Source organism: Sapajus apella, unplaced genomic scaffold (assembly GCF_009761245.1).
Source record: "Sapajus apella isolate SASKATOON/1434 unplaced genomic scaffold, GSC_monkey_1.0 scaffold143, whole genome shotgun sequence".
Classification (NCBI taxonomy): Eukaryota; Metazoa; Chordata; class Mammalia; order Primates; family Cebidae; genus Sapajus; species Sapajus apella.
In genome coordinates, this window is record NW_022437083.1 from 1,631,743 (window position 1) to 1,643,850 (window position 12,108).

At 42.6% G+C, this 12,108-nt stretch overlaps 1 pseudogene; it reads left to right on the forward strand.

Moving 5' to 3' along the window:
* Positions 1 to 6,710: 6,710 nt before the first annotated feature.
* LOC116540654 lies at positions 6,711 to 11,440 on the forward strand (annotated as a pseudogene).
* Positions 11,441 to 12,108: the final 668 nt, after the last annotated feature.

The window sequence follows — 12,108 nt, forward strand, 5'->3', positions numbered from 1 at the left end:
CGCTTTTTTTTTTTTTTTTTTTGCCCTGGAATCTACTCTCCTGGTTCCCTGCTCAGTCCGCTTTTTAAACAGATGAATGGGCGACTTCCCGTGGCTCCAGTCGCCAGCCAAAAGGGCCCCCAGACCGGTGTATTTTGTACGGAGAACCGCGGCTCCGGGGCGCCGACAAAGCAGCCACGGGGGGCAAAGCAGCAGCGCCGGCGGGCGCTGGCCGAAACAGCCGTGCTGGCAGAAACAGCCGTGCTGGTGACCTGTGGAGCTCCTCCGCCTGGGAATTTCCTAGTCTGTGGGCAATAAAAATGTGGCGTCCACTCACCTTCTGCGCTTTCACTGGGAGCTGCAATCCTGAGCTGTTCCTAAATGGCCATCTTGGATCCTCCTCCAAATATTTTTATTTTTATAGATTTTGGGGGTGCAAGTGCAGTTAAAAAAATAGATTTAAGAGGTACAAGTGCAGTTTTGTTACGTGGATATATTGCACAGCGGTGAAGTCCAAGCTTCTAGTGTAGCCATCACCTGAATAGTGTTATAGCCATCAAATAATTTATCAGCCCTCACCCTCCTTCCACCCTCCCACCCTTCCAAGTCTCCAATGTCTATTATTCCTCTCTACATGTTCATGTACATGCATTATGTAGCTCCCACCCTTTTTTTTTTTTTTTGAGCAGAGTCTCATTCTATCACCCAGGCTGGAGTACAGTGGTGTGATCTCGGCTCACTGCAATCTCTGCCTCACAGGTTCGAGCAATTCTCCTGCTCAGCCTCCTGAGTAGCTGGGATTACAGGCATCTGCCACCATGCCTGACTAATTTTTGTATTTTTAGTAGAGGTGGGGTTTTCCCCTGTTGACCAGACTGGTCCTGAACTCCTGGCCTCAAGTGATCCACCTGTCTAGGCCTCCCAAAGTGCTGCAATTACAGTGAGGACATGCAGTATTTGGCTTTCTGTTTCTGGGTTATTTTGCTTAAGACAATATTGTCTAGTTTCATTTGTGTTGTTGCAAAAGACATGATTTCATTCTTTTTATACCTGAGGAATATTTCATGGGATATATGCATTTTCTTTATCTAATCATTGATGGACATTTAAGTAGATCCCATATCTTTGCTTTTGTGAATAGTGCCACAACAAACATATGAGTGCAGATATATTTTTTATGTAATGATTTATTTTCCTTTGAGTAGATAACCAGTAGTCAGCTTGCTGGATGAAATGGTAGTTCTATGAAAGATATCTATACTGTTTGCCATAGAGGTTGTAGTGATTTACATTCCCACCAATTGTGTTTAAGAATTCCCTTTTTCCATATTACCTCCAACATCTGTAATTTTTTTTACTTTTTAATCATAGCCATTCTCATTGGTATAGATGGTATCTCATTGTGGTTATAATGAACATTTCTCAGCTGATTACTGATGTTGAGCATTTTTTCATCTGCTTGCTGGTTATTTGTATATCTTATTTTGAAAAATACCTGTTGATGTCCTTCACCCAGTTTTCAATAGGGCTATTTGATTTTTGTTGTTGAGATGTTTTAATTTCTTGTAAATTCTGAATATTAGTCCTTTGTCAGATGTATAGTTTGCAAATGTTTTCTCTCATTCTGTAGATTGTCTTTCACTCTGTTGATTATTTCTTTTGCTGTGCAGAAGCTTTTTAGTCTAATTAAGCCCATTTGTCTATTTTTATGTTTGTTGTATTTGCTTTTGAGATCTTAGTCATAAATTATTTGACAAGCAAAGGAAGCAATTTTGAACTGTCTGTCACATATCAGTATTTCTTAAATGAGAATTTTATTTTAGAAACATTTCCCCATAATGTAATTTTTATATATTGTTAGACCCAAATATACTTAGTCTTTCTATAAAATTTAAGAAGCCAAGGACAAATATATTTATGTTCAGCAATTTATGTTTTGGAATTTTTCTTATTTGAGAATGACTTGGACATTCAATGAGTATCACTTAATATAACTTTAGAATTTTAAATGACACAAAGTCTATTATAAATATTTATTCCATTTGCATTTACTTAATTTATTTATTTTTATCAATATTACCTAAATTACTTATGAAAACTGAGATATGAGATAAAGCTACTCATCATTTCAAGTAATTTCCCTGTTAAACACGTGTACAGCCTATGAATACCAGGCGTTCACCTAAGTAAGGACTTGAAAGTTAATTATATGGGTATTTTGCTGATGACTCAGAAGACATAGCTATTTTTATTAAGCCAACACTATTAAATTAGTCTTACTTATCAAAGAGTTACACAAACAGAAATTACTATGTTTTCAGGCTGGGTTTATAGTTTTACAATCTTAAAATATCTAGCAGAAACAAATATAATCTTGTATGACTAGTAAACTCAGACAAAAATGTATGCTGAAACTCTGAAGACATTTTTATTTCATCAACAAATTTAAAACCAGCTTATTTATTAAAGATTTACTTAAGTCACATGCGCTAAAAGGCATTTGGGTTGATTACTCCATAATTTATATGAGCACTCATTTTTCGAAGCCAATCTGAATAGAATTCCTTAAGGGATTTCCAGCTGACTATGCCAGATTTTACCATGCAGACACAACATACAACATGTGTAAACACATATAGACACACATTCCACATACAAAGAAAGATCTTTCAGCTTTCATTTTAGAATTTCAGTCATGAGATAGTAATAATACATAGTAATATATACTTATTGGTTTATAAAAGTTGGATTCAAATTATATTTCTTAGAAAATGGGGTCTGTTCCTATAGCTAAATGTTATTTACCCTGATATACCTAGTCTAACGAAGGCTGTGGACCAAAATTTTGAACAAAACAGTTTGGTTTTCTTTAAGTCTCTTTTGCCCCTTTACCCTCTTTTGAAAAATCAGTTTCAAACAAATTTAGGGTTAAACATTCAAATGTTTATTTTTTCAGCTTGAATTGGCTCAACTGTGTAAGAAAAACAAAATCTCCAGATGGGCTTGGGATTTTTAGTAACGAATCTATCTTTTGTTTCTCTGTCTGGTTTGATTAGTCAATATGGGAAAGAAAACATTTCAGCAGGTTTTTGTCTCGTTTTATTTTGTTTTGTTTTCTTTTTCTGGGCATGGCAGATAAAGAAAGCCATTTTTATGCCAGAGAGACACCTTATATTACTGCTCTGAACTCAAGATTTTGACCTGTTTAATCTGAGACCCTAATTTATAAACACTTATCTAGTTATTTTATTTTAGAATATCAATCCATTAAAAACTGTTTCATCACCCTAAGCAATTGTTTTTCAGGCAAACCAGAATTTACATTTCTTGTCTAGATTGTTAGTTGCCATGGGGGTGTTGTAATTTGTAAAGCCACTAATCTGAAAGCCTTTTAAGACCTTAAAAAAAATCTTATCTGGAATGGCATAAACAGTGTATTTATCTCAATACAAGTAGAAAAGTCAGCAGATTCAAAGTAGACAGAATAAAAAGAGAGAGATAGAAAATTTAGAAGACTCTACATGTTAGCTCTGCAGTTACAGTTTCTAATTCAGCTTTAAGTAAAACAAATCCCCATGGCAGCCACTGGTTTAAAAACATGGCTGGGCATGGTGGCTCATGCCTGCAATTCCAGTGCTTTGGGAAACCAAGGCAGGCTGATCACTTGAGGCCAGGAGTTCATGACCATCCTTGGCAACATAGCGAGACACCATTTCTATAAAAAAAATTTTTTTAATTAAAAAAGTGAATGAAAAAAAGTCATGTAATTGGCAGGAGTCCCCAAAAACGTGGCATGCCTTAATGTTTGAGAATATCATTTTATTTTATATTAATCTCTCAAGAGTGAAGAAAGTTATATAATTCTTATCATTGAGTTTGGACAGAAGTTTTAGATGGTGGTGACTGTCCTGGTGGTTTTTAATCGGCTGTCTTGTACCCACCATTTAGAGTGTTTATATTTGCTCTTGGAAAATGTTTAGAAACAAGCAAAGGGGAAAAAAGAGTCAGATCATTTACAGATGCACATGACCAAACCCAAATGAAACAAAAAATAGGAGTGTTCACAAAAATTTTAAGCCAGGTATGCAGACCACACAAAACACTATGCCAGGAATACAGCATCAGACAAAATGTAAATTCTGTAGAGCTCAGAGGACTCAGATCAGAAAAACATTGCTTTTATTCCAGATAGCTCCTACCGGAAAGGATAAAACATCTTTTATTGTCTTAGAAAGTGAAAAAGAATTCACCAAGGGAAGGGAGTCCAAGAATTAAAAAGGATATTTATTAGAGCAGAAAACGTGAGTCATGGCAGCAGAGAGCACAAAGAGCTCAGTCACGGCTTCACTTGATTCCAGGGGCCACCGATTCCTCTGAGATGGGTACATCTGGGTCCCACTTGTGCGATATCATTTTATCAACCTAAATAACAGAGAGGGAGGCTCTAAGAGAAAGAAGTTTATCTGAGAATAGGACACTGCAATGGGAACATGTGTGCCATAGTAAACTGTGTGTATATTCAGGGAGGTAAAGACAGACGAACATTTTTAAAGAAAAAAATGAAGATGATTACATAATTGTTTTGGAATAATCCTTAGCTGCAAGAATTGATAACAAGGGTGATGCACGTCCAAGATTAGATAGGCGGTTGCTGGGCAGATGTTCTTGCAGAAGAATTTGTGTGTGTGTGTGTGTGTGTGTGTGTGTGTGTGTGTGTGTGTGTGTAAGGTTGTGATGGCCTTTGTGCAAGGCTTTAGTTTTCACAGTCTTTTGTCATAATTCTTGTTATCAGGCATTTGTGCATGAGAAGTCAGTCTTCCTTCATGTCCTTTCTTGGCTCTGTATGTCAGGGTTTTTAACACAAGTGACTTCATTTTTATTCTGACAACCTTCACAGCTATAACCCAACATGATTGGTGTCCTTACAAGAAGAGGAGAAGAGACAGAGACAGAAAAACACAGTGGGGAGGTGTTCCGAAGATTCACAAACAGAATACAATATGATGACAGAAGCAGGGAGTGGAGTGGTGTGTCCACAAGCCAAGGACTGCCAGCAACACCAGAAGCCAAGGGAAAGGAGTGGAACAGATTCTCCTGTAGAGCCTTCCGAGAGAGGAGGGCCCCACCCACACCTTGATTTCAGACTTCTAGCTTCCTGACTGTGAAAAAATAAATTTCTGTTGCCGGGCGTGGTGGCTCATGCCTGTAATCCCAGTACTTTGGGAGGCCAAGGCAGGCAGATCACCTAAGGTCAGGAGTTCGAGACCAGCCTGACCAACATGGAGAAACCCCATCTCTAAAATAAATAAAATAAAATAAAAAGAGAACAACACCTATGAGAAGTGAGGAAGGCAGGCTTGTGAAGGGGGAAATGTTAAACTATGAAGCAGTTGAGGAGAGGCTTCAGCTGAGTCTATGATGAGGTCTATAGGTTGAACAGCCCTTCAAAGCTTTTTTGGGCCAGACGTGGTGGCTCACACCTATAATCCCAGCACTTTGGGAGGCCAAGGCGGGCAGATCACCTGCTGTCAGAAGTTCAAGACCAGCCTGGCCAACATGCAAAACTCCATTTCTACTAAAAATACAAAAATTAGCTGGGCATGATGGTGGGCACCTGTAGTCCCAGCTACTCATCAGGAGAGGCTGAGGCAGGAGAATCACTTGAACCCAGGAGGCAGAGGTTGCAGTGAGCTGAGGTGGCACCACTGTACGCCAGTCTGGACAACAACGTGAGACTCTGTCTCGAAGAAATAAAATAAAAAATTTCTGTTGTTTCAAGTCATCCAGTGTGTGGTACCTTGTAATGACAGTCTTAGAAAACAAATACATACTCTATGAAAAATAAAAACATTGGCTCAGGAAAAAAATCAAAAACACAAGTAAAAATTAAATGATTGAGTTCCAGTGGAAAGCTCAGCAAGTGTTCTCTTCCAGAAACAACTATAAAAATGAACAAAACTAGCAGAAAATCACTTCAGGGCTTTGGAGCAGACCAAAGGCAAGCAACAAAATGAACAGCATTTATTTATTAACAGCTGCCGAACTTTGGGTAAGAATAGCCTAGTTTTGCTTAAAATGAAGTTTTAACATGATTATAAGGGAAGGAGGGAAGATGTTATCTCATGCAACTATTATCCTGCTAGAACTTCTCATTAATTCTCAAAAAAATGTAAACACACCAATGACACATGAATATTTTGTCATGGCAAAATAGAAAAACAATATCAGTACAATGAAATTCCACATTGATTCTCATCTTTCATTCTCATTTCTCTTCTTTGACAGTAATGCAGCTAGGAAGGTAATTTAGTTTGTGTTTGTTTTAATATTAAATAAATAATATCACAATGTCCTATACCACTGCGGCTTGGGCTGCATCTGCAAAGTCCGGGGTCAGTTCCCGTGTCCCCGGCAGCACTGGTGGTGACGAGCTGGGGGCTCCAGTGACCCACCCAGGAGTGGCTGCAGTCAATGACCTTGATCTGGGTAAGGGTCACATTCTACTCTACATTAGATTTATATTTTTCAGAATGTGTCATACTTCATCATAAAAGAAAATTGTTTTAAAAACTGAATTATCTTTTCTCCTCTAATGAAATCCTTTGCAGAACTCATTTCTTTGCTCTTGTTTATAGAAACATTTAAGACTTATTTTCAAAGAATATAACAGCACAATAGTGCTGCCTTCCAACAGTTCTGTACCCCATCACTTCTGATGTGGATTACACAAGATGTACAAGAATTTAATAATAAACCTGTGTGAGGATGAAGCCACAGTAAAATGGCTTCACCGGGAGGAGACGCGTGTCTGTGAGAAGCGCTGCGCAGAGCTCTTTAGCATCTCCGAGTTATTGGAAGATAAGAAAAAAATCACACTAAAAACTTACCTGTTCTCATCATGAATGACAGCAAGGGGCCAGTGTCTTCAGAAGACTTCTCCAGAGCTGTACTTAGCTACCAACCACCCAGTCCAAGCAGTGAGGATGGCCACGGGGAGAATGGTGGTGGCTCAGTGGACATGAAGAAGCCAGTTGTGGACTCTGTGGTGTACCTAAAGACAGAGAGGGCCCTGGCACCTGCCCCCAAGACATAAGCTGTTTACAAATGTGACCTTGCAGGCGCTGAGAGGCGCCAAGGTGGCGGTGAGTCAGTGGAGGGCATATCAGCTGCCTGCCCCAGTGCCCAACATCAGCAGCACCCATGGGTGTTGAGCACATCCTGTGTCTGCAGCAGCAGCTTTAGCAGGTCCAGCTCACCCAGCAGATTGCAGCCAGGTGCACATGTGGCCCTCTCATGCCCTCCACTCTGGCGGCGGACGGTGACCTTGGGCAGCCATATGTCCCAGCAGGTTTCTACGGCTGTGACTTTGTTCAGCTGGAAAGCTGGAAGCCAAGGTCTGTCTCTGGATGCCTTGAAACAAGTCAAACTACTTCACGCCGACACCCCTTCGGCTGCCAGCTCTCTGTCCCCAAGGCTGACTCCCTTTGCTCTGAAGCTGGATGGAACCAAGGTGCTCCCAAACGCCACGACACCTCTCCCATGTGCTGTGCTTCCTCAGACGCCAGGCTCGGTGCTCTTCCAGAGTCCTTTCTCCACGGTGGTGCTAGACCCTTCCAAGAAAGGGAAGAGGAAGCCACTGAACATCTCCCCAGCTGACGTCAAAGCTGGAGATGAGGCGGTCCTCCACAAGCACAGGTGTGGAGTGGTCTCCCATGCTTATCTGAGCCCAGCCAACCTGTGTCCAAGTGGAAGTTCCTGGCACGTTGGTGGGACCCCCAACATTGTCCCCAGGATGACCCCTCTAGCAGCAGCCCAGCCATGCTGAGCAACATGGCTGCACACGGTGTGGGAAGCACTTTTCGCCCACTGGCGCACTTCAGAGTCACGAGTGGACTCACACCGGAGAGAAGTCTCTGATACGCAACACTTGTGGGCGAGTTTTGCCACTGACGTCAACCTGAAGGTCCATTATGTGATACACGGGGCGAACAGTAACTCGGCCGCCGTGGGAGGGAGCTGGCCCTCGAGAACACCATGGCTCTGTTAAGAACAGATGGGAAAAAGTCTCAGAAACATTTCCCGAGGAAATCCTGGCCCCTTCGGTGACTGTGGGCCCCGTGGTGTGGAACCAGGACACCAGCATGCTCAATGGTAGCCTGGCCATGGAGACCAGTGAGAGCCCAGTGATCGGAGTGGGGGTGTCCTACCTGCCTGGCTTCCTTGGAGGCCAGAATGACACCACCATCCCCGAGATGGATGGCTCCCAACCAGCCATCAGTGCAGATATGGGAAAACCAGGTGCTACTGACCGATCACGTTCCTTCACTTCCTGGAAGAAAGCAAGATTGCAGTCAGTGACGCTAACAGAGAACTTGCATGGAAGGAGAAGTGCAGACAGAGTGAAATCTCCAAATCTGCTTTTCTGGTAAGCACTCACCTCCTATTTTCTTTTTCTTACTGATATGCAAATGATGTTTTTGGAGGCTGTGACCGCAACTTCAGGCACGTCCCAGTCACGATTGTTGCTATGCTGCTTTGCAAAAAGCTGAAAAATCAAACAAACAAAAAAAGGTCATACCAAAACAAATAAAGACAAGCATTTAACAAAACAGAGAGAGGAAGAAGCGTGTCTTGCAAAGTAGCTTTTGTACCTGTTACAAACTGTATACATAGAACCTTCGTACAACCTAGAATTTTTTTCCGAAGACTGTTACCTATGTCAAGGTGAACCGCTGGAACTCACTGACCCAGCATGGAAAAGACAACGACTTAGCCTGATTGAGGGTGGGGTACCGTGTACTTCCGTGATAACTCACATCTGTGGTAAAAGGACAAGGTCTGCCACCTGGATTAGGGGCCCATGTGTATACGCCCCCCATCCGCATCTTACTGTTTCTCTGAACGTACTTAAACAAAGAAAAGAAAACTAAGGGTGCAGAATTATAAACTTGCTTCAGCTTTTTTTTTTTTTTTTTTGAGATGGAATCCCACTCTTTCACCCAGGCTGGAGCGCAGTGGTGCGATCTATCTCGGCTCACTGCAAGTCCCACCTCCCAGGTTCAAGCGATTCTCCTGTTTCAGCCTCCTGAGTAGCTGGGACTGCAGGAACGCGCCACCACGCCCAGCTAATTTTTTTTTTTTTTTTTTTTTTTAGTACAGACGGGGTTTCACCATGTTAGTCAGGCTGGTCTCAAACGCCTGACCTCAAATAATCTACTGGCCTTGGCCAGTAAGCTCTGGGATTGCAGGCATGAGCCACTGGGCCTGGCCTGCTTCCACTTTAGAACCTTAAGTGGGATGCCCTCAGATGGACTCGCGGTAGCACTTGGGGAGTTAGTGTGTGTGTTGCTGCGCCTGAGAGCGCCACTGTCCTCTCCACACTTCCCAGGTGCTGTTCTCCTCCTGAACCCCGGAAGACGGGGGCACCTGAGTGGGGAATCTCAGGCGGCTTCATTTCGTTTCTCAGTGCCTACTCTATTGAAGAACTGGGTTTTCATTCTTGAGAAGAAACTCATGGAAGGGTGTGTTTACGATCACTGGTTCATATACTAATTTTTTTGTTGAATTTCCTTGTTGGGACTTAAGCCAAGTAATTATAGAGATTTTTGTGTGTGTTTTCTTCCTGAATATTTCATGAAGGCTACGAAGTCAGAATAGGCAATTCCTGGGTGTGAAAGATTTAATTTATCTACCTCATTTATTTTTATATTCTTTTGTAGCCATAGAGTCAGTTTTCCTATTTTGGGACTGACGAAGTGTTCCCAGGCCCTGTCTAAAATCTAACAGTTATGTTGGTGGGAAGAGCTGAACGTTCCAGAGGTTTCTGTGATGCCCTTTTTTGTAATCTCCTTTTGTAATAGAGCAAATGAAACATTGCTTTCCTGGTTTAACAAGACAGGAGAAAGAAAGAAAGACTCCAACTTCTGGGAGAAAAGTCTTTGCCCTCTGGGTGGAAAAGTGGGTCCAAGACTGTTAGTCAAAGTGTTGTCTCTTAGTTACTGCACTTGACTTTAGGATTCCCCAGATATTATTAGTATGATTACTCTTTCTGCCAAGGTGTACCTTTCCTTCTGGAATTGTAAGTGAGCACATACTAGTACCTGTTTAGACTGTGAAATGGATGTCACGAAAAACGGACCAGTGGCTTTCTCACTGTTGAGCTAATGATGCCTCATGAACAGAAGATCCATGGAGAAACCCGTTTCGTTGTACCTGCTGGTGCTTTCTGTCTGTTGGAAAATACATTTTGAATTTTTTCCCCCAAAAAGCTTACCTATTTTACTTCCTGTGAATCTGTAATTATTTCAAAATTAAAACTTAAAAGTTGTAGACAAGGAAAGAAACCTTTTCTTTTACATTTTTTGCCACTTCCACAGCAATGCTGGTATTTCTTGTTCATTATATAATATTCTTTTCAGCACTAGAGAGAACTATTTCAGGCCTGGGCCTGTGAGTAAGAGGTTCCCTGAACCCACTTGCTTATGTCTCTCCAGCCAAGTGCTACTTTAGGAAGCAACATAACCTAATTTCTGGGCAAGAAAGCTAAGGGCTCTCCATTAATTTAGAGATTGAAAATAAAGGGAACTCCAAGACAGGGATAAAAACATGCCCATGGTTTTGTTGTTAGTTGATTTTTCCCCCAGTTGTGTACTCGGCATTCTGCCCCTAACCCCACTGGCTGTGGGACAATTTCCACCGTGTATTCTCTTCACTTGTGTCTCCAGCTCCTCTGATTGTTCATAAGCTCCAGTCCCTCCCAGCCTCAAGTGCCCTTCCCAGATCATCGTTTCCTTGTCCAGTGCATCATGTAGCAGAAGAATCAGAGTCGTACAATCATAGGTGCAAATTTCTGAGTGCAAACTCACCCCTTTCCAGTCTTGTGAACGTGGACCAGCAATTTTAATGAGCCTTGGTTTCCTCATCTCTCCTTCTGCGGTGATCCCTTTCCCCCAGAATTGTGGAGTGCAGTTGGTGAGGACTTTAGGAGAAAGCCCCTCGCCAGGTAAATATTAGCTCCTCTTCTCTCTCCCTGACTTTGGCGGCTTGCCCTCCTGGCCAACATTCCCAAGTTCCTCTGAGAGCATCTGTGGAGGCTGGTACCATGCTGCCTCCTGTTCTCTCCTCGCCCACTGTGGCCTGGCTTACGTGCCCACATTCCCACTGCAGCAGAATTTTCACAGGATTTACAGACGAATTTCTAATTGCCAGACAGGACAGATTCTTCCTCCATCTTCCTTTCGCTTGACCCCTCACAGCATCTTGTTCACTCTTCCCCTGTCTTTCTTGGCTTCTACAACAGAACATCCGCCTGCTCTCCTCACTCCAATTGTCCTCTCCCCTTGGCTTCCTTCCTCTGCCCCCTCTGCCCCTCAGATACCGAGCTCTGACGTAAACACTTCTCTGGTCCCTTCCTTAGATTGACTTCATCCTTACCGCAGCCTCCAGGCCTCCCATGGCCTGACTCTTCTCAAATCCACGTCTCCAGCTCTGGCCTCTCTTCTGAGCACCAGACCTGAGCTTCAGCAGCTTTTTGGGCAGATTCTCCATTGAATGTTCTGTAGACTCTCAAACGCCGCCAGCTTCCCAGTCTCTTGCTTCTTCGAATAGAATTTCCTTCCTTGTATGGGACACTAAACTCGTGGACCTTATTGGATTGCTTTGATTCATCCCTCCTCCTCCCCTCACCCCAACCCATCAGGTCACCCTTCAAACATGAGATCAGACTTCCTGAATGGTTGACAATGGACCAGATGCCACAACTTGGAAAGACTAAGAATTGTCTCTTTGTGAGGTAAGGTTTGACCAGTGAGAATGGGAACTAGGAGGGATCCTATCTCTCCTGTGGACCACTTCAAGGTGATCTGTCATGCATGCTGGACAAATGTCCTGTCGAAAGAGTTTGCTTTGCTTGTTCCCCCTAAAGCAGGGCCAGAGACAAAACTAGCAGATAATTTACTTGGGAAATGATTCCAAGGAGCAGGAACGAGAGACATGGGGAATGAAACACAGAAGGTGGAAAAGTCAGTACAAAGATACATTAGGTAGGCACCACTCTGGGTGGTGCTCAGTGATGTCAGGAGATCTAAGGAGCTTTGTGAGATGTGTCTAAGAATTACCCTTCTGGGAAAT